The 20939-nt window shown below is 39.0% G+C and overlaps 1 pseudogene; it reads right to left on the bottom strand.

Annotated features, from left to right (window-relative positions):
- Positions 1-385: 385 nt before the first annotated feature.
- Positions 386-1547, bottom strand: LOC118989591 (keratin, type I cytoskeletal 18-like; annotated as a pseudogene).
- Between the last annotated feature and the right edge of the window lie 19392 nt (positions 1548-20939).

Here is a 20939-nt window from a genome sequence, read left to right as displayed (position 1 = left end):
ACCACCCCCTGTGCCCCACTCTCCCTATTCACCCAATCTCATTCTGAGCAATTTTTTTTTTGTTTCCTGGGATGAACATCGTCTTCAAAGGAAAACGTTTTGCCGATGTGGAAGAGGTGAAACCAAAAAAAGGCAGAAGCACTCATTACACATAATCAAAATTGACAAGTTCAAAAACTGTTCTGAGCCATAGAAACAACATCTTGATAGGTGTATTGCATCAGATGGAGGGTACTTTGAAAGTGACTGAAGTTTAAACAGAATAACTACACAATTTTTTATAAATAAATTCCAGTTTGGGGGGTTCCCCCTTTTAGATTCAAATTGCTTGTAGTGTAATTGAAGAAATGATACATTGCAATATTTTTTGCAGTGATTCTGAACTTTTCATTGGCCTCCTGTCCCACCAACGGTTGCCCCGCTTCTGCTGCCTTTAATGCCTCAGAACTTTGGTGTCATTCACCTCAGACACCACTTTGCCATCCACAGTCCTGTGAGTGGTGGTATTTGGATGGTTTGTGTGGCTGTTGTCCAGGGCATCAAGAACGAAGTCCTCCCCATCTTCAGGTAGACGGTGGTAGGTAGCAATCTCAGTCTCCAGCCTGACCTTGGTGTTCAGCAGGGCCTCATACTCCTGGGCCTGGTGCTGCCTCTCTGCCCGGGTTGGGCCAGCTCTGACTCCAGGTGGAGCAGGATCCCGTCGAGTTGTTCCATCTGCCTGGCACTGCTTGTCTCCACCTCCCTCAGGCTGTCCTCAGAACTGGCCATCAGATTCCTCATTGAGTCCGGGTCTATCTCCAATGACCGGACTGAGCATCTCAGCTCCATGTGTGTCATCTCAGCAGCTAATATCTCAGCGGTCTGTGAGGTGACCACTGTGGTGTTCTCCTCCATCCACTGGAACCAGTACTTGTTTAGCTCTTCTAGGTTCTCCAAAGCCAGCTCATCATACTAGGCCCAGATGTCCAGCATGGTCTTGTGAGGTGCTGAGATCTGGGGTCATCCAACTGCACAGTTAACCCAGAGTTGGCAATCTGGTTCTGTAGAGCATTTGCTCCCTCCTTGTGGTTCTTCTTCACAAAGAGCAGCTCCTCCTTGAGAGCTTTCATCTCTGTCTCTAGCTGCAGCCAAGTGACATTGGCATTATCACTGACCTTTCTGAGCCCATGGATGTCATTCTCCACAGACTCAGCTCTGAAATCATCTTCACCCAAACAGGTGCTGTCAATCTGCAGAAAAATGCGGGCATTGTCCACAGAATTTGCAAAGATCTGAGCCCTCAGGTCCTCGATGGTCTTGAAATAATGCCCTCAGGCTCCAACCTAAGGTCCCTTCTTCTCTATGTGTTCCCTTATTCTGCTCTCTAGTATCTGATTATCAACCTGCAGGTTTCTCACCCTCTCCAGCTAGAAGACCAGGTGGTCATTCAGGCACTGCATAGTCTCCTTCTTGTTCTGAGTGCCTCCTATGCCTGGCATACCCTTGGCCATCCCTGCAGCCAGACCTCTGGATTCCCAGGTGCCCCACACACTGATGGAGCAGGACATCAAGATCCAGTAACCCAAGCCTCTGGCACCTGCATAAGACACTGGCTGCCTTGCTGGCTGGCTGGATCTGGTAGCTGGATGACTCCATGGAGACCAGGGTCCAGTCATTTGTGGAGAAGCTGGAGTGGGTGCTGATGTTCATGTTGCTAAGGGAGGGAGGCAAGAAGCTGAGACTCAGGTTGAAGCTGCAGTCACGATGATATTGTTGATTGGCGTTCAATATCCACCTCTCTTCCAAGTATATCTTTCTGTGCTATAAAGCCTAGGAAGCCATAAAATAAAAGCAAAAGCAAAAACTGCATTGCCAGATTCTATTGCTGACAGATTCTAGATGTAGTTTTGGTTCAGCCACTCATATTATGTACTTGAGGGAAATTCAGAAAGCAGAAGCAAACTAGAAGTCATAACATCTTGTCTTGCTCTCTGCTCAAAACTGTGTTCACTGAGTTGTTGGTTGTGGGTGTTCAGAGATGGGTCCAGGACATCCATTCTGCTGATACAGACTGCAGCCAAGATGCTGTGGTTCTGGGGCTGAGGCAGTCACCAGATCATGGTGACTTACTGACTGTGGTGGCCTCCCAAACCCAGCAGTGGAGATATGATTCAAGAGCCAGCAGCCTTTTGATCACACAGGGGGGAACAAGAAACTTCTTTGCTTGGCTCTGCAGTATGGTTGAGTCTAAATTCTGTTTCTTTAGTCTTCCCAACAAGTTGGCAAGCCATTTAAGAACGTGCAAAATATTCTTTCTGTTTAGACTACATTCTGTCTTTGCAATTGAATTTAGACTACTATGGAAATAAACTTAAACATCTAAAATGCAAACTAGAAAGGGTTAAGTACTACTAGAGATATAAATTAGGCACTATGCAAATCTTGAAGGAACTAGATATTGGGCTTATATTATGAGATATTTAGAGAAAAATTCTCTTCATGGAGTCTGAGACCTTTTGATTATCTTATGTAATGAGTTTTCCTTTTTCTAGGGAAGCAGATGGGATTAGCAGACACTGACTATTGTGTGTTGTGTTTAAGTAAACACACAAATCTGTGTTTCTATTTTCAGAGATGGACTGCAAGTCTGTAATGGGGAAAGAGAAATACAACATTTCCAAATTCCCTGGCAATAACCCCTTTTAATTTTAGAAATCATACTTACTTGCCTTTTAAGTGTCTCTAAAAAATTATAGAAGAATGTGCTATCAGTATCCTCAATAATATTGTAGAAATTTAATGTCTTCTGTGAGGGAAACAATGAAAGGGATAAGGGTGTTTCATTGCCTACCCATGTTCCTGTTATTGACTGATGCTTGACAAATTACCCCCAAACTTAGTGAATTGTTTATTTTTCCTTTTAAAAAACTTTTGTTGTATATTTTTACATTACCTATTAGTCCACCTACAACCCCCTCCCCTCAGCAATCACCAACCACACTGTTGTCCATGACCATGAGTCCTTTTCCCTTTTGTTCAATCCCTCCACACCCTGACCTCCACTCCTCACTAGCTGTCCTTATTAGTTCAGTCCTTCATTAGATTCCATGTATGAGTGAAATCATATACTATTTGTCTTTTTCTGACTGGCTTATTTTACTTAGCATAATGTTCTCCAGGTCCATCCATACTGTTGCAAAGGGTAAAAATCTTCTTCCTTTTTGTGACCGAGTAGTATTCCATTGTGTAAATGTCCCAGAGTAGTTTTATCCACTCACCTATAGATGGACACTTGGGCTTGTTCCATATCTTGGTGATTGTAAATAATGATGCAATGAACATAAGGGTGCTTATGTTCTTTCAACTTAATGTTCTGGGTTCCTTCAGATACAGAGTGGGATTGCTGGGTCAAAAGGCAAGTCAATTTTTAATTTTTTCAGGTATCTCCAGACTGCTTCCCATAGTGACTGCTTCAGTCTGCATTCCCACCAACAGTGCACAAGGCTTCCCTTTTCTCCACATCCTTGTTAGCACTTGCTGTTTGTTGATTTATTGATGATAGCCATTCTGACAGGTGTGAGATGGTATCTCATTGTGGTTTTAATTTGCATTTCTCTGATGACTAGTGATGTTGAGCATCTTTTTGTATGTCTACTGGTCATCTGTATGTCCTCTGTGTGTCTATTCAGGTCTTTTGCCCATTTTTAATTGGGTTGGGTATTTTTTTTTTCTGGTGTTGAGTATTGTAAATACTTTGTAAATTTTGGATATTAAACCCTTATGAGATAGGTCAGCAAATAGGTTCTTCCATTCTTTGAGTTGTCTTTTTGTTTTGTTGATTTCCTTTGTTGTACAAAACCTTTTTAGTTTTATGTAGTCCCATTTGTTTATTTTTTTTCTTTTGTTTCCCCTCCATGGGGAGATATATCTGATGAAAAATTGCTGTGAACAATATCCAAGATTTTGCTACCTATGTTTCCTTCTGAGATTTTTATAGTTTCAGGTCAAATATTTAAGTCTCTGATCCATTTTGAATGTATTCTCGTGTGTGGCATAAAAAGGTGGTCTAGTTTCATTGTTCTGCATGCATCTGTCCAATTTTCCAAACACTATTTATGAATAAATTATCTTTAGCCCATTGTAAGTGCTTGCTTCTTCTGTCAAATATTGATTGACTCTAAAGATGTGGGTTTATTTCTGGGCTCTCTATTCTGTTTCATTTTTCTATGTGTCTGCTTTTATTCCAGGATCATGCTATTTTGATTACTATGGCCTTATAGTACAGTTTGATATTAAGTAGCATGATTCCTCCAACTTTGCTCTTCTTTCTCAGGATTGCTGTTGCTATGTAGGATCTTTGTGGTTCCATGTGAATTTTTGAAATATTTGTTCTAGTACTGTGAAACACATTATTGGAATCTTGATAGGAATTGCATTGAATCTCTAGATTGCTCTGGGTAGTATGGATGTTTTAATTATGTTAATTTTTCCTATCTGTGAACATAGTACATGCCTCCACTTGTTCGTATCTTCTTCAATTTCTTTCTTCAGTGTCTTATAATTTTCCAATTACAGATCTTTTGGCATCCATGGTTAGGTTTATTCCCAGGTATTTTACTCTTTTTGAAGCAATTGTGAATGGGACTGTTTTCTTGATTTCCCTTTCTGTTACTTCATTATTGGCATATAAAAATGCAACTGATTTCTGGATATTAATTTTGTATCCTGCCAATTTGCTGACTTCATTTATCAGTTCTAGTAATTTCTTGGTGGAATCCTTGGAGTTCTCTATGTACAAAATCATGTCATCTGCAAATAAAGTTTTACTACTTTCTTTCCAATTTAGATGCCTTTTATTTCTTCTTCTTGTCTGATTACTGTGGTTAGGACTTCCAGTACTATGATGAATAGGAGAGGTGAAGGCAGATGCCTCTCTCTGTCTTGTTCTCAATCTTAAAGGGAACGCTTGTAGTTTTTGCCTGTGGAGTATAATGCTGGCAGTGGGTTTGTCATACATGGCTTTTATTATATTTAAGTATGACCCTTCTATTCCCACTTTGCTGAGAGTTTTTATCATAAATTCATACTAGGCTTTATCAAATGCTTTTTCTGCATCTATTGATATGATCATGTGGTTTTTATTCCTTTTTTTTATGTGGTGAATGACATTTATTGATTTGCAAATGTTGTACCAATACTGCATTCCCAGAATGAATCCCACTTGATCATAGTGTATAATATTTTTGATGCATTGTTGTAGTTGGTTTGCTAATGTGAGGATTTTAGCATCTTTGTTCATCAGAGATATTGGCTTATAATTTTCTTTCTTTGTAGTGTCTTTATCTTGTTCTGGAATTAGGATAATGCTGGTCTCATAAAATGAGTTTGGGAACCTTCTCTCTTCTTCAATTTTATGAAATAGTTGGAGAAGCAGAGGTGTTAGTTCTTCTCCAAGTGTTTGGTAAAATTTCCCTGTGAAGCAGGGTCCAAGGCTTTTGCTTGTAGGGAGTTTTTTGATTACTGCTTCCATTTCACTAGGTGTAATCTGTCTATTCAGATTTTCTGGTTCTTTCTGATTTAGTTTTGGAAGATTGCATATTTCTAGGAATTTATCCATTTTATCCAGGTTGTTCAGTTTGTTGGCATAGTTGTTCGTAATATTTTCTTACAAATTTTTGTATTTTTTGGAGTCAATTATTATTTCTCCTCTTTTATTTATGATTTTATGTATTTGGGTCATTTTCTCTTTTTTTTCTTGATGAGTCTGGTTAGAGGCTCATCCTTTCTTGTTATTTTGTTCATCGTTCATTGTTCTTTTTCAGGTTCCTTTAAGTGTGAAGTTAGATTGTTTATTTGAGCTTTTCTTGTTTTTTGAGATAGGCCTATAATACTATGAATTTTCCTTAGGGTTGTTTCCTGGCATCCCACAGATTTTGGATGGTTGTGTCCTTGTTTTCATTTGTCTCGAGGTATTTTTGATTTCTTCCTGATCTCATTGTTGATTCATTCATTGGTTTAATAACATGTTATTTAGTTTCCATGTCTTTCTGTGTTTTTCAGTGTTCTTGTTGTGGTTGATTGCTAGTTTCATAGCATTGTGGTCAGAGAAGATGCTTGATATGATTTCAATCTTCTTAAATTTATTAAGACTTGTTTTGTGTCCTAACATTCCTTTTCACCCATCCTAGAAAACGTTCTATGCGCACTTGAAAAAAAATGTATATTCTGCTGCTTTTGGGGTGATAAATGCTCTATAATAAATTATCTAGATTTTCGTTTAAGGCTGCTTTCTCCTTGTTGATATTCCATTTGGAAAATCTATCCATTGAAGTCATTGGGGTGTTAAAATCCCCTACTATTACTGTATTTCTGCTGATCTCTTCTTTTATATCCATTAAGATTTGCTTAGTATGTTTAGGTACTCTTATGCAGGGTGCATAAATGTTTGTTAGGGTTATATTCTCTTGTTGGAATGTTCCCTTTATCATTATGTAGTGTCCTTCTTTGTCTCTTGTTGTAGCCTTGCTATAGTTTTAAAGTCTGTTTTGTCAGATATAGTATTGCTACCTCAGCTTTTTTTCTTTCCATTTGCATGAAATATCTTTTTCCATCCCTTTACTTTTAGTTTGTGTGTATCTTTCAATCTAAGATGGATCTTTTGGAGGTAGCTACCAAAACAAAACATGGTCTTGTTTTCTTACCCATTCAGCTACCTATGTCATTTGATTAGAGCATTTAAATCATTTGCATTTAAGGTGATTATTGATAGATATATATGTAGTGCCATTTTATTGTTAGAGTGTTTTCCTTTGTTGCTTTTTTCTTTCCCTTTTTCTTCGTATCAAAGCAAGCCCTTTAATATTTGTTGCAGATCTGGTTTGGTATTAACAAATTCCTTTAGCTGCTTCTTGTCTGGGAAACTTCTGATTCCTCCTTTGATTTTAAATGATTGCCTTGCTGGGTAAAGTAGCCTTGGTTTTGGGTCCTTGCTTTTCATCACCTTGAATATTTAACACCACTCTCTTCTGGCCTGAAATATTTCTGATGAGTAATCAGGTGGCAGTGTAATTGGTGCTCTGTTTTAGGTAACTACCTGCTTTTCTCTTGCAGCTTTTACACTTCTCTCCTTGTCTTTAAGCCTTGTCATTTTAATTATGATGTGTCTCAGTGCAGGCCTCTTTGGGTACAACTTGTTCGGCATTCTCTGAGCTTCCTGACTTGTGCATCTTTTTCCTTTACCTGGTTAGGGAAGTTTTCAGTCATTATTTCTTTTTTTATTATTTAATTATTTTTCAAGTACAGTTTTCTGTCTATTACTCCCATCCCAGCCCACTCCACTCCACTCCATGCTCCCCCCTCCCTCCCACTTCCACCCTTCTTAGTTGTTGTCCATGTATCCTTTGTATTTGTTCTTCTAAATCCCTCCCCTATTTCCCCTGAAATTTTCTTCCCTCTCCCCTCTGGTTGCTGTCCCCCTGTTCTCTATTTCAGTGTCTTTGGTTATATTTTTCTTGCTTGTTTGTTTTGTTGTTTATGTTCCTGTTAAAGGTGAGATCATATGGTATTTGTCTTTCACTGCCTTACTTATTTCACTCAGCATAATGCTTTCCAGTTCCATCCATGCTGTTGCAAAAGGTAGGAGCTCCTTCTTTCTTTCTGCTGCATAGAATTCCATTGTGTATATGTACCATAGTTTTTTGATCCATTCACTTACTGACCAGCACCTAGGTTGCTTCCAACTCTTGGCTATTGTAAACTGTGCTGCTCTGAACATTGGGGTGCATAGGTTCTTTGGGATTGGTGTTTTAGGGTTCCTAGGATATAATCTCAGCAGTGGAATTGCTGGGTCAAAAGGCATGTCCAATTTCAGTTTTCTGAGAAAATTCCATACTGTTCTCCATAATGGTTGTACCAGCCTCAGTCATTATTTCTTCAAAGAGGTTCTTGATTCCTTGCTCACTCTCTTCTCCTTGTATTCCCATGATGTGGATGTTGTTGTGCATGCTTCGTGTTGTCCAAAATGTTTCCTAAGCTCTCCTCATTTTTTTAAAATCTTTTTTGTTGTTGTTGCTCTGCCTGGGTGTTTTTTTCTACCTTTCTTCCAAATCACTGATACAGTCTTCTGCTTCATATAACCTATTGTTTATTCCTCCCAGTATATTATTTATTTCAAATTTGCATTCCTTATTTCTGACTGGTCCTTTTTTATGGTTTCTGTGTCTTTTTCATGCTCTTGAGTATCCTTATAATTATTACTCTAAACTCTCTATTTGATAAATTGTTTGTCTCCATATCATCTAGCTCTTCTTCTAGAGAATTCTCTTGTTTTTTATTTGGGGGGGTGTCTGTTTCTTTGTCTTCCCATTTTGGCCAGTTCTTTGTATTTTCTGCCTTAGTTATTAAACTAATCAGTTGTTAGACTAATTAAAATCTAATCAGCTGCTGAGCTTTTTCTTAGCTGATTTTTCTTTTCCAAAAGACACTGATGGAGGTCTCTGGTAATATTCAACTGGTGGAATGATTGGCGCAGAGAGTCCCCAAGTGGCACTAGTAGGGATAGCTAGTAGTCTGGGCTGTCAACTGAAACACCTATTCTTGGCCTCTGCAACCATGAGGCCTCAGAATAGTCATGATTCTTACATCATGGCTTACGTCTCCAATGTAGTCTTCCAATGAACAAGGAGTAAGCTGCAAGATCCTTTATGATCTAGCCTCAGAAGTCACATAGCAATACTTCCACCTTACCCTCTTGGTCAAAGTAGTCACCTGCACACCCAGATTCAAGGACTGGGGGTCTATATACCACTTCTAGATGGCAGGAATGTTGACTCATTTGTGGCAATAATTTAGAACCTTCACAATCCACCTACACCTCTCCCCTTTACCTGCGTCTCTAAGAAAAGCCTTTATTGCTAAGCAAGCCATGATTAGAATGATTTAAATACTTGAGGACTCTCACCTTCGAGTCAAGAACTAGAAGCAATACAGGCATAGATGCTCCTAGCATTTTGCTTAATAAGGAATTGAGGATGAATTTTTTTGTCTAGCTTCTCGATGTCTTGCAATTTCCATTCTTTTGAGAGAGGGAGGAACCTCACTTTGGTTGTCCTTGGGACAGCATGTTTCCAAAACAGAAATTTGGACACACAAAAGTATGGATCTAGTGATGAGTTGAGAGTAAATTCCTAAGACCAAAGCCCAGGCTCTACAACTATGGCATAAGTTCAGGGCAGATCAAGCATCAACATCCATTTGATTCTGTATCACCAGAGTAAGGTTATCTTCATATTCTCCTGGATAACCATGGGTTCATCTTAGAACCTAGTCAGGCTAAGCCTGGTTCTGGATGCTTTGCTTCTGGATCAGAAAAAGAGGAATTTTTCAGCAACACCAATGAATATGTTTGTTGAGTAGGTACCTTGTGCCAGGCCCAGGCAGATATAGAGATTTAAATATTGTTTTTATCTTGAAGGACCTCAAGTTTAATAGGGGAGATAGATGAGTAAATAAATGATCACAATACCATGTGATAAAATAGAATAATTTAATTAAATACTAAGTGTTATAAGAACACAGAAAACAGTTTTAAAGATTTTCTCTTTTTTTGTTTTGTTTTAACAAACATGTATTTTCATCGACATGCCAGCAACTTCTAAAAAATTCTGTGCAAATTCACTTGTTACACAAAATGTGTATTCTTTGTATCTGAGAGTAGACCCTCTTCTTTTCCTACTTTATTTTTTATTAATTTTTAATATATTTTATTGATTATGCCATTGCAGTTGTCCCATTCCCCCTTCATTCCCCTTCACCCCGCACACCCCCTCCCACCCACATTCCCCCTGCTTTAGTTCATGTTCATGTGTCATAAGTTCCTTAGCTTCTACATTTCCCACACTACTCTTACCTTCCCCCTGTCTATTTTCTCCCCATCATCTATGCTACTTATCCTCTGTACCTTCTCCCCGCTTCTCCTCCTCCCATTCCCCTGTTGCTAACTCTCCATGTGATCTCCATTTCTGTGGCTCCACTCCTGATCTAGCTGTCTGCTTAGTTTGCTTTTGTTTTAGGTGTGGTTGTTAATAACTGAGTTTGCTGTCCTTTCACTGTTCATATTTTTTATCTTCTTTTTCTTAGATAAGTCCCTTTAACATTTCATATAATAAGAGCTTGGTGATGATGAACTCCTTGAACTTGATCTTATCTGAGATCAGTGCTTTTAGGCTTTATTTCGCATTGCTGGGGCCCTGGGTTGTGTGGTTTGTCTCACTGCCCATTTTTTTTGCCTGGTTTGTCTGCGTGCGAATGTGTGTCCACTGTCAGTCAACCACTCTGCATGTCTCACTGGGTTTGCTCATTTCCTCCCCATGCAGGCATCTGCCAACCACTGCCTTTTCCTGTCAGGACCCCTCTCTGCCAGCCACCGACTCAGCCCCTCTCACTGGTCTGGATAAATGGTTCGTTGTTGTCAGACTTCGGTACAGTTCAATTTTCTGTCTATCCAGGTTGTGGTTTTGTTTCTAAATCTTTGTTGTGTGAGGAGGCGCAGTGTTTCCACCCAAGCCTCCATCTTGGTGGAAATTCCTTTAAAGCTTTTCTTAAGAGGTGAACTTTGAGCTAAGTTTTTTCAGATTGAGAAGGTAGAAAGAGCATCTTAGAAAGAAAAATATCCTGCGAACAGAATGGACTATGTAGTATTATATATTATATACAGGAAATTGTGGGTAGTCCTATGAGATTGGAGTGTCTATTTTAGGGAGGATGGGGTAGGATATAAAGCTAGATAGAGGATTTGGACTAGGTTGTCAAGTTCTTTGTATTTCAGGCTAAGGAGTCTGGAGTTTTATCAATAGAAAATAGGGGAGAAAATATGGCAGGATATGTATGTTAGCTATTTTTAATCAGGAAGCCAAATTTTCCTTGCAGCTTAGAGCTTTGTCATCTTTAATATTTTGTAAACCTCTATAGGAGCCATAGTCCAACTGAAAATTTTAGGCTTTCTCTTTTGGTTTCTTGCTCTTTAGGTTTCTGACCTTGTATTTTTCAAATGGTTTAAAATTTTACATTGCTGCCATGTTCCATTCAATCAAGACAAGATTACATGCCAAAAATAATCTGAAAGGCAAATAGTGTGTAGTTTAACCAATTTCTCTGTCATATCTTTGGCTACCAAGTAAAGAAGAGATCAACAAATAGACAAAATTCTTTTGTGCTATGCAGAAGAATTAAATGGTCAGCTTCATAAGTATTGATGGCTGTTTTTTCTGCGTGTGGTACAAACTGTTTCCCACAGGCAAATTATCTACATCACCTCCTGGAGCCACAGTACATATTTGTGCAGCCAGCGGTGGGAGGTGTGGGTGGCAGGGGTGCCAGGTACTCGTGTGTCTGGCATCTGGGTCAGGAGTTTCTCCCAATGATGATAGAGATGCCTCCACAGTAAGAGTTGCTGCCTGTGAACTTCCACCAAAGCACTGTGTGTGGTGTGTGTTGTATAAGGCAATTCCAGATCTGTGTTTAGGTTGGTAAACCCTTAAAATTATGCAGTGTTCTTGTTTTCTTTCCCAGCTCATTTGGCATAGACAGTCTAGAGAATTTGTTCTCCTGCTAGCTTCTTCAATGTCTAACTCCTGGTCAGTAGCATTAAGTTTATCTTGAGTTGACATCTTCCTAATACTGACATAAATCACCACATATTTGATATTTTTAAGTGGTTCAACCCATGGGCACCAAGATAGCTGTGTGGAAGAACATTAAATTTCCTTCCCCCACCTGCTTTAAGTGAAACTGTCAGGCAAACATAAATAACGGATGCTGTTTCAATGAGTATTGTTTCTCTTTCTAGCTGGGGCTATATCCAGTTGCCTTGCACAGATGTTCTTTGTCTGGGGAAGCTGTACCTGCTTGGCCTCTTTTAAAAGACCCCAGATGTTGCTGGGAAGAAATGGGCAAAGTGCTACAAGGGCCAAGGAGATTCAAAAGAGGGGGGTATGGGCACCAACTCCCTTCCTTAATATCAATAGAACATCTCTAGTGTATCAGACTGGTCTCTGGGAGTTGGTTCAATGCCACCAAGTGTCCAGGAGGACACTTGACCTGCCCCTTGCCGCCGCCCCCCCCAGAAAAGTTCACCTCTGGAAAGGGCAGTTTGACCCAGCTGTTCATTTTCACTTCAAGTCTGAATTATCATGAGAGGTGATTCAACCCGTGACTGAGGGTAGAGACTCTCCTTTCGCAGCCAACTTTGTCACTGTTGGTGATCTTGGGAAGTTACCCAGAGTACATGTAAGCTGAAAGAGCTGTGTATCTAAGGAGCTGTAATATGGGAGTCAGACACACTTATTAATTGTGCATTCATCTCCTGCCCCATGAAAGAAACCACTATTTGTATCTCTACCATCAGAGCAGAGGCTCTTGGGCAAGAGGCTGTGTGTGTGCGTGTGCCCATGCATGTGTGTGATCATTTGCTTATTTGCACTTGTAAACACATCTTTATTACATGTGTTCTTAAATACTTCTCTACATGCATTACAGGATGTCCATCACATTGGACTACCTCTTTTTGCAGGAACCTCGGCCATAGCCACAGAGAATGTGTAACTCCAATGTACCAAGCAGATTTTCTGTGAGGTGACAGGACAGCTGTTAGAGTGTATAACCTCCTGAAAATTTTGCTTTATCAAGGAAAAAGTCTATAATGATAAAAATCACTCTTGTATAGGTGAAGATTTGAATTATTAATTTGATGGTGAAAGAGTACTCCTTTATTTTGTGCTCTGGTGGTGACAGCAAGATGCACTGGTTATAATGTAAAACTAACACACTGCCATTGGGACATCCACGTGAAAGACAGTTAAACTGGACCACACCCCCAAATTAATTGAAAAGAGATGAAAAACTCAAAGGTAAGACCTAAACTCATAAAATTCCTAAAAGAAAACATAGGTGATAAGCTCCTTGACATTGGTCTTGGTGATGATATTTTGGATCTGACTCCAAAACCAAAGGCAATAAAGGCAAAATTAAATGAGACTATATCAAACTAAAAATCTTTTGCAAAACAAACAAAAAAGCATGAACAAAATGAAAAGGCAACCAACTGAATGGGAGATAAAGTTTGCGAATAGTATATCTGATGAGAAGTTAATATCAAAAATATAAGGAGTTCGCACAACTTAACATAAAAAAAATAATGATAATCTGACTAAAAACCAGACAGATGGTCTCAATAGACATTTTCTCAAAGAAGACATACAAATGGCCAACAGGTATATGAGAAATGCTCCACATCACTAGTCACCAGAGAAATGCAAATCAAAACCACAGTGAGCTGCCACCTCACACCTCTTAGAATGGCTATTGTCAAAATCCAGAAATAACCAGTATCAGTGAGAATGCGCAGGAAAGGGAACACTTACACATTGTAAGTGGGAATGTAAATCGGTGCAGCCATCATGGCAAATAGTATGAAGCTTTCCCAAAAAATTAAAAATAAGGCTACCATTGATCAAGCAATTCCACTGTGGGTATTCATCTGAAGAATAAAAATAAAAACATTAATTTGATCCTGGGCAACAAAAAGCTATAGGAGTCATCACCACCAAACCAGTATTCTAAGAAATGTTAAAGGGACTTTAAAAAGAAAAAAGAAAAAATGATTTAAACATATGAAAATAAAATGGTAATAACTATATACCTATCAACAATGACTTGGTGTAAGTGGGTTAAATCAAAAGCCATTGGGCGCCTGAACGGAGGAGAAAACAAGGTGCACACACACTGCCTACACGAAACCCACTTCAGACTGAAAGACACACACAGACTGAAAGTAAAGGGATGAGAAAAGGTATTTTGCGGAAATGGAAATTAAAAAATAGCTGGGATAGCAGTACTTACATCAGACAAAGTAAACTTTAAAACAAAGGCTACATAACAAGAGATGAAGAAAGATGCAGCAATTCCACTTCTGGGTATCTGTCCAAAGCAATCCAAAACACTAATCTGAAAAGACATGCACGCCTATGTTCAGTGCAGCATTGTTTACAATAGCCAAGAAGTGAAGGCAACCTAATTGTTAATCGACTGGTAAATGGATCAAGAAGCTATACTACATATATTCAATAGAATATTATTTGACCATAATAAAGAATAAAATCTTGCCATTCGTGAGAGCATGGATGGACCTGGAAGGTATTGTGGTGGATGAAATAAATCAGACAGAGAAAGAAAAATACCATGATTTCACTTATATATGGTATCTAAAATAATAAAAATAAGTGAACAAACAAAACAAAAACAAACTTATAAATAGAACATTTTGATGATTTCCAGAGGAGAGGGAATTGGAGAGATGGGTAAGAAGAGGAAAGGGGTTAAAATGTACAAATTGCCAGTTATAAAAACAGTCCTGAGAATATAACATACAGCCCAGGAAGTAAGAGTCAATAACAGCCCTGGCTGGTGTGGCTCAGTAGATTGAGCACAGGCCTGTGAACCAAAGGGTCACCAGTTCGATTCCTCATCAGGGCATGTGCCTGGGTTGCCCACCAGGTCCCCAGTAGGGGGCTCATGAGAGGCAACCACACATTGGTGTTTCTCTTCCTCTCTTTCCTGCTCTGTAAATAAATAAATAAATAAAAATATTTTTTTAAAAAGATTCAATAACATTGACATTGTAATAATATGGTAATAACTATATATGGTGTCAGATGGGTGCTAGACTCATTGGGGGCATCGTTTAGGAAGTTATATGAATGCCTAATCACCATGCTGTACACCTGAAACTAATAGGTTATATGTCAATTATTCATCAATTACAAAAGTAACATACTTAAACGCAAACCATGGTCTGAATTTACATTGCGGGATTTAAAGGAAGGAGGTGAGATTTCTGGAGCAAAGATTAGGAGAGTCCATGTTCAGGAGGGGGACGGGGAGAGGTACTTCAGCAGGGATGTGAATGGAATCTTTCTAAAATGTAAAATCATCAAATTCAGGCAGTTATACTGAAGGTATTGTGCTCGGAGGGCTACGTATTTTCAGCTATGACCCTTCACCTCTTAGACTAATCAGTGGACTTTCCCTGTTGGTAGGCCAAGCAGAGTGAAACAGCTTTCAGTGGTAATTAGTGTAAAGAATTAGTGCTGGGGTGATGACCTCATATGCAGTCATCAAGTCCATAGAGATCAAAGGGGCTAAATAGATCTCAAATATTTATTAAAGTGTTATACCCAACTGAGATGCTCAAATTTATGTATTTCTTCCTTCACATAGGTGAAAGGATATCTAACAATAGTAATACTACACACCAGCTAGCATTTATTTAGCACTTACTATGTGCCTAGCACTATGCTAAGGACTTTTCATTGGCTAATTTATTTAGTTCTAAGTTAGACTCTATTTTGTAAATTTAAAAAGTAAAGAAATAGAAATTTTCTCTTAATAGAAAATTGCTGCCAATTTTTTTTCAAAAATAAAACAATGACAAAACATCCACAAGTCCCGTGTGTATAGGAAGGTTTTTACATATGCAACAGGATGTTAAAATGGAACTATTTCAGACTCATGTTTGGCAAAGGCCTCAAGACACTAGTTTCCAAATACTCTTCCATTTTGAAGTGAGACTCCGGACTACCTACGCAAGAATTGCAAAGGAGCAAGCTGCCTTAAAATGACGGTGTTTTCACCTGTTCTTCTAGCCAAGCGTTGGTAGGAATCCTCATGAGAACCTGAGGGAGGCACAGTTTCATTAGATCTGAGATGGGAAGGCTCATGAGCGATCTATACAGTTTCCCAGATTGAAAAAGAAACACATTTGGCATGGTCTGAATTCACTGTTCCGAAAAGTACGAAACCGTGAATGGTAAGCTGTTTAGCAGTCTCAATTTAGTAGAGGTAAGCACCTGGCTGGTGCAGGAGAATGGAGCCCAGACTCAAAGGAGAAGAGAGTTCCAGAAGGTTGTCTTTGCCTTCGATTTATCTTTGCACTCCAACTGCCTATAAATTAATTATATCGAGTGTCACTTGAGTTGGGTCCCTCTGACAGCCAGGCTGCATCCCCACGTCCATGTTTGTGGTTCAGCCACTTTGTTTCGGGGTGGACCAGTAAAACCTGTTCCGTCCTCCTGTGCCCACAGAGCTATGATGATGAGGGTTGTCAACAAAGTAACAATTTTCCATTAGGGCCAAGTGTTTGGAAAATGGTACCAAGAGCAAAAGAAGCAAACTAGAGCTGTTCATTTTCATTTATTTTTCAAGCTAAAGATCTGTGAAAGATTTGCAAAAACTATTTACTCTGTTTAATATTCTCCCTGGCTCCATCTCATACCTTGAAAGTCTAAGTAATGTTTGGCTGCCACAGAGCAATTTAGAAGCAATCTGCTCCCGCCCCTGCTGGGTTTCCCAGATGTTGGGAGAGTAGAATGTTGGCTGAAGAGAAGATTGGGCAATCTTTTATATTTTAATTTGCTGTTAAGGAATTGATACATTGTTTGACAGTTTCTACAAGTGAGCTCTATTCTCTGGTTTTTCTTCCAAATGCCTTAAGTGGTGGCACAAGACTTCAATCATTTTGTGCTTCTTAGAGCTGCCCCCCACTTCAGATTTCATGCCTTCCTTGGAATGCATATTGTTGGCCCGGGGACGTGGAGAAAAAGTCCATATTCCTGAGTCAAACTTGGGAGACATACCTGCTTTTAGATTTAGTTTTAGTTTTTTTTCTAGTTTGTTTGCACTTGGCACCACGACCACAAAAATTTACATGAGCTGCTTTTAGCCCAGAATTGCCAGGGAAAGAAGCCAAACGTCGGTTTCCTGTCAAGGTCCTTGGGCAATATTAGTTTCTGCCAAATGTACATTTTGAGGATTAATTTTTTTTAATTTTAAAAAACCCATCAACTAGAGAACATTGGGTGTATTTTAAACCACATCTAAATATAACAAAGTTATAAATGAAGTTGTCAGTTACCACAATTCATCAGTCCCTAATCCAGTAAATATGGAGCACCTATTATCTGCCAGAAAGTACATGCTCATTTAAGGCAAATTTAAGTTTAGGATTAATTTGAGTTTACTATTGCCTTCAAAACAGTAAATATTACAGAGGCATAAAATATTCTAGGTTTCAAGGTAATCACCTTTTCATATTTGTAACCTAATAGTTTTCAAGATGATTGTTTCTGTTAACAAAAAGGTTTTTGATTTTTTTTTAATTTTTAAAAGGATTTTATTTATTTTTAGAGGGAAAGAGAGGGAGAAAAATGTTGATGTGTGAGAGATATAACAATTGGGTGCTTCTCACAAGTGCCCCAACCAGGACTGCCCCACAGTCCCACCCTCCCACCCTTAACCCCCCACCCTCCCTCCACAGCCCAGGCATGTGCCCTGACTGGGAATCAAACCAATGAATTTTGCTTTGCAGGACAACACTGAACCAACTGAGCCATGCTAGCCAGAGCAAGAAATAAACTTTTGATAAGAACTTATGCAAAGTCAAGCCTTTCATTTTAATGTTTATATTCCCAAATTTTCTTCCTCCATAGTCATTGAAGTAAACAAAAGATGAACATATGAAAGCAAGATCTGATACAGACATTATACACATATCTACAGGAAATTTTATTCATCCAGATTCTCAACCTTCCTTCCACCCCCACCACTAATAGGATATTTTCTGACAGAAAAACAGCAAATGAAAATCCCAGAAGGCAGCATGGTAGCCTCAGGATGGTGGCCATCTAAACACTGTGTCAAGAGCGATTGCATTGTATATTATCTAAAATATGCACCTCACACAAGAAGACATTTCACTTTTGCACAAGGACTTAATGTCCATAAAAACACACATTGGTTTCTATTCCCTTTATCTAGTAATTCAGTCTGTGGTGAGATGAATAAAGGCTACATTTTTTCTACAATATATATTTAAGCATCACAAATATGCATTGTTGTGACCCATTCAGGAATATTGAGTTAACCCAATCTTCTGTTTCCAGCTTGTTTTTTTAGAGCACTAAGTTATTTATACTACGTATAACGTAAAAATTTGCATAAAAGCAAATATGTTACTTGTGCACTAAATATTGAGTAGCTTGTATTACAGCACTGTGTGTGCTGCTGGGTTTAATAAACGTGATGAGGACACTGATCCTGCCTTCTAGGAGCTTGTAGTCCAGTGGGGCTGACGAACTCAGACAAGCACAGTTCAATGTGCTAAGTGAGTTTGTGCAGGAGGGAGGTTGCTCTGCCCAGGGTGGACTGAAGGAAAGGTAGTTGATACACAGGAGGTGACCTGGGTTTGGGCTGAATCTGGGAAGTTGAGTTTTAGTCAAAAAGGATTAGATGAGAGAGGGAGGGAGGTAAAGAGGAAGATCAAGAGGCTACGATAGAAAATATAGACATATTAATATAAAATTGAAAACTGATATCATAAGAGAAGTCATGAACAGAATAGGTAACTTCTATAGCTAGAAAAATATTTTCATGCAAATAATAGTGAAAAATTCATGTCAGCAGTATTTTACACAAAAATTTATTTTGAATTGACCAGAAAAATATTCTTTAGAGAATTACCAGGTAACATCAACTAAAAATGTCTGTGTACTTGGATCCATAAATTTACTCCTGGGAATTTAGCTTATAGAGGTAAAATCAAAAGTGTATAAAATGATAAGTAAACGGATATTTATTATACTATTGTTCCTGGTAGCAAAAATCTGGAAACAACATCGGCAGGGGAATGGCCAAGTAAATTATGGTACCACTCACTCACAAAATATTATGAAGCTATTAAAAAGACTGAATTACAGCTATACAAGTTTACGCAAAGGGATCTGCACCAGAAAGTACTGGGTGAGGAAAGCATGATGCAGAAAAGTGCATGCAATGTGATCCCACTTTGTTACCTAAGAAATAACATGAGCCTGTATAAAATGCATAAACATGTGTCAATATTTATTTAAACAGGATCACATGAGCAATGACAAGACCATGGAAGAGTACAGGCAAGGCAACAACATGGCTTCCTGTAGAGGGCAACTCATGTGAGAAGAGGGAGAGCGGACCAGAGGAGGTAAGCCAAGAAAAAAAAGGGGGAAATACAGTATAAAAGATATGGTTCCATTTATGCATATATGTGGGTGTGTGCATATATATACACAATGTACCAGGTGGAGCAAAAGTAGGTTTACAGTTGTTCATATGGAGATTAATACAATAATTAATACATAATAATACAAGAATAAACTGTTTCATGTACTCAACTCTAAACCTACTTTTGCTCCACCTGCATGTATGTATGTACAGTGTGTATATATGTCATATAAATTATTACATATATGACAGTTCATAAATCATATAGCATATAGGAGGTCTGTCCAGAAAGTATTCAACCATGTAATGTGAAAAATAGAGACATTTATTGAAGAAGATACAAGATGCAAGAAACATTGTACATAAGACAATGACGCTTCAGTCCTCTTCGAAATAGGCAACTTGGGACCTCACACAGTCCTCCCAGTGTCCCTTCCACTGTTCAAACACTCTGCAAAAATCCTTTGTTGGAATCACCATCAGCTGTCCCATCGTATTTTCCTGAATCTCATCGATGGTCTGAAATCTCTTCCCTTTCAAAGGTGATTTTAGTTTTAAGAAAAGCCAGAAGTCTCAGGGCACCAAATTGAGGCTGTAGTGGGGCTGAGTCACCTGGGTGACTTGATGTTTCTCCATAAAGCTCTGCACAAGATGTTACGCATGAGCAGATGCGTTGTCATGATGATGCTGCCAATCACCAGTTGCCCACCGCTATGGCAGTTTTTGTCATATTGCATCTCAACTGGACAAGCACAATGAGGTAGTATTCCTTATTAATTATTTGGCTTGGAGGGTGGTACTTATGATGGACAACACCTTCCCAATCAAAAAACACAGTAAACGTGGTCTTGATCTTGCTGCAATGTTGTCATGCCTTCTTCAGAAGTGGAGAACCAGGCACTTTCCACTGGGATGGCCAGGCCTTTGTTTCCAGATTGTAACCTTAGACCCACCATTGGTCTCTGGTTGTGACCTTCTTGAGGAAATCTGGTTCATTGGTAGCAGTTTGAATAAGTCATTAGGAACCGCAGCATGAATGTTCCTTCTGCTACTGCTGGTAGCAGAACCCATGGGGTGAATTTTGCCACGACACAGTTCATGCCAAGATCCTGTGTCAAAATCTTGTGTCAAAATCCTGTGTCAAAATCTTGGACACAGTTTCTAGGATTCCCAGATCAGGTTCTAGTTCTCACACTGTCAGTCACCAATCTTTGTTGATTGCAGCCCCTACACATTCAACATTCTCAGGTGCTTTGCTTGTTGCAGGCCTTCCAGAAGGTGGATCACTTTCAAAAGATTCTTCACCATCTTTGAAGCGTTTGTGCCACACTTTTATTTGCATTGCATCATCCCTGAAAGCCTGAGACATCCAAATAGTTTCTGCCAAGGAATGTCAAAGCTTTACGCAAAATTTGATGCAGATTCATTGCTCTACTCACTCAGTCATTTTGAATGCACTGGCCACACTGTACACGTGCTCACTCCACGGTAGCTACTGCCCCCACTGACTAATACAGTGAAGTCATCATTGTTCATGCATGTGCATTCTAGTCCACTCTCATTGGCTGCCAGGTTACATCAATGTCATGCAAACTGTTCTGGTTATGTTGACAATAGCTGGACTTTTTCCAGACAGATCTTATATATAGTTGCAGCATACAGTGCAGTTGAGATTCAGCTTTTATTTCTTTGGTACCTGATACTCCTATCAAATATCACTGATAGATGTGAGGTAGATGATTTTTCTTATCAAGCCAACTGATGTTTCTTAAAGAAATTTATGACCCATATTTTGGCATGGTTGTCAGCAAGAAGGAAGGCTTCCTTTCCATAGGAAGATGTTAATCTTCAAGTGAAGATTGTCTGGTTCA

This window comes from Sturnira hondurensis, unplaced genomic scaffold (assembly GCF_014824575.4).
Source record: "Sturnira hondurensis isolate 20B ecotype Veracruz unplaced genomic scaffold, ASM1482457v3 Scaffold0006496, whole genome shotgun sequence".
Lineage (NCBI taxonomy): Eukaryota > Metazoa > Chordata > Mammalia > Chiroptera > Phyllostomidae > Sturnira > Sturnira hondurensis.
Note: the sequence above shows the minus strand (reverse complement) of the source record. Positions and strands in the feature narration are given on the sequence as shown.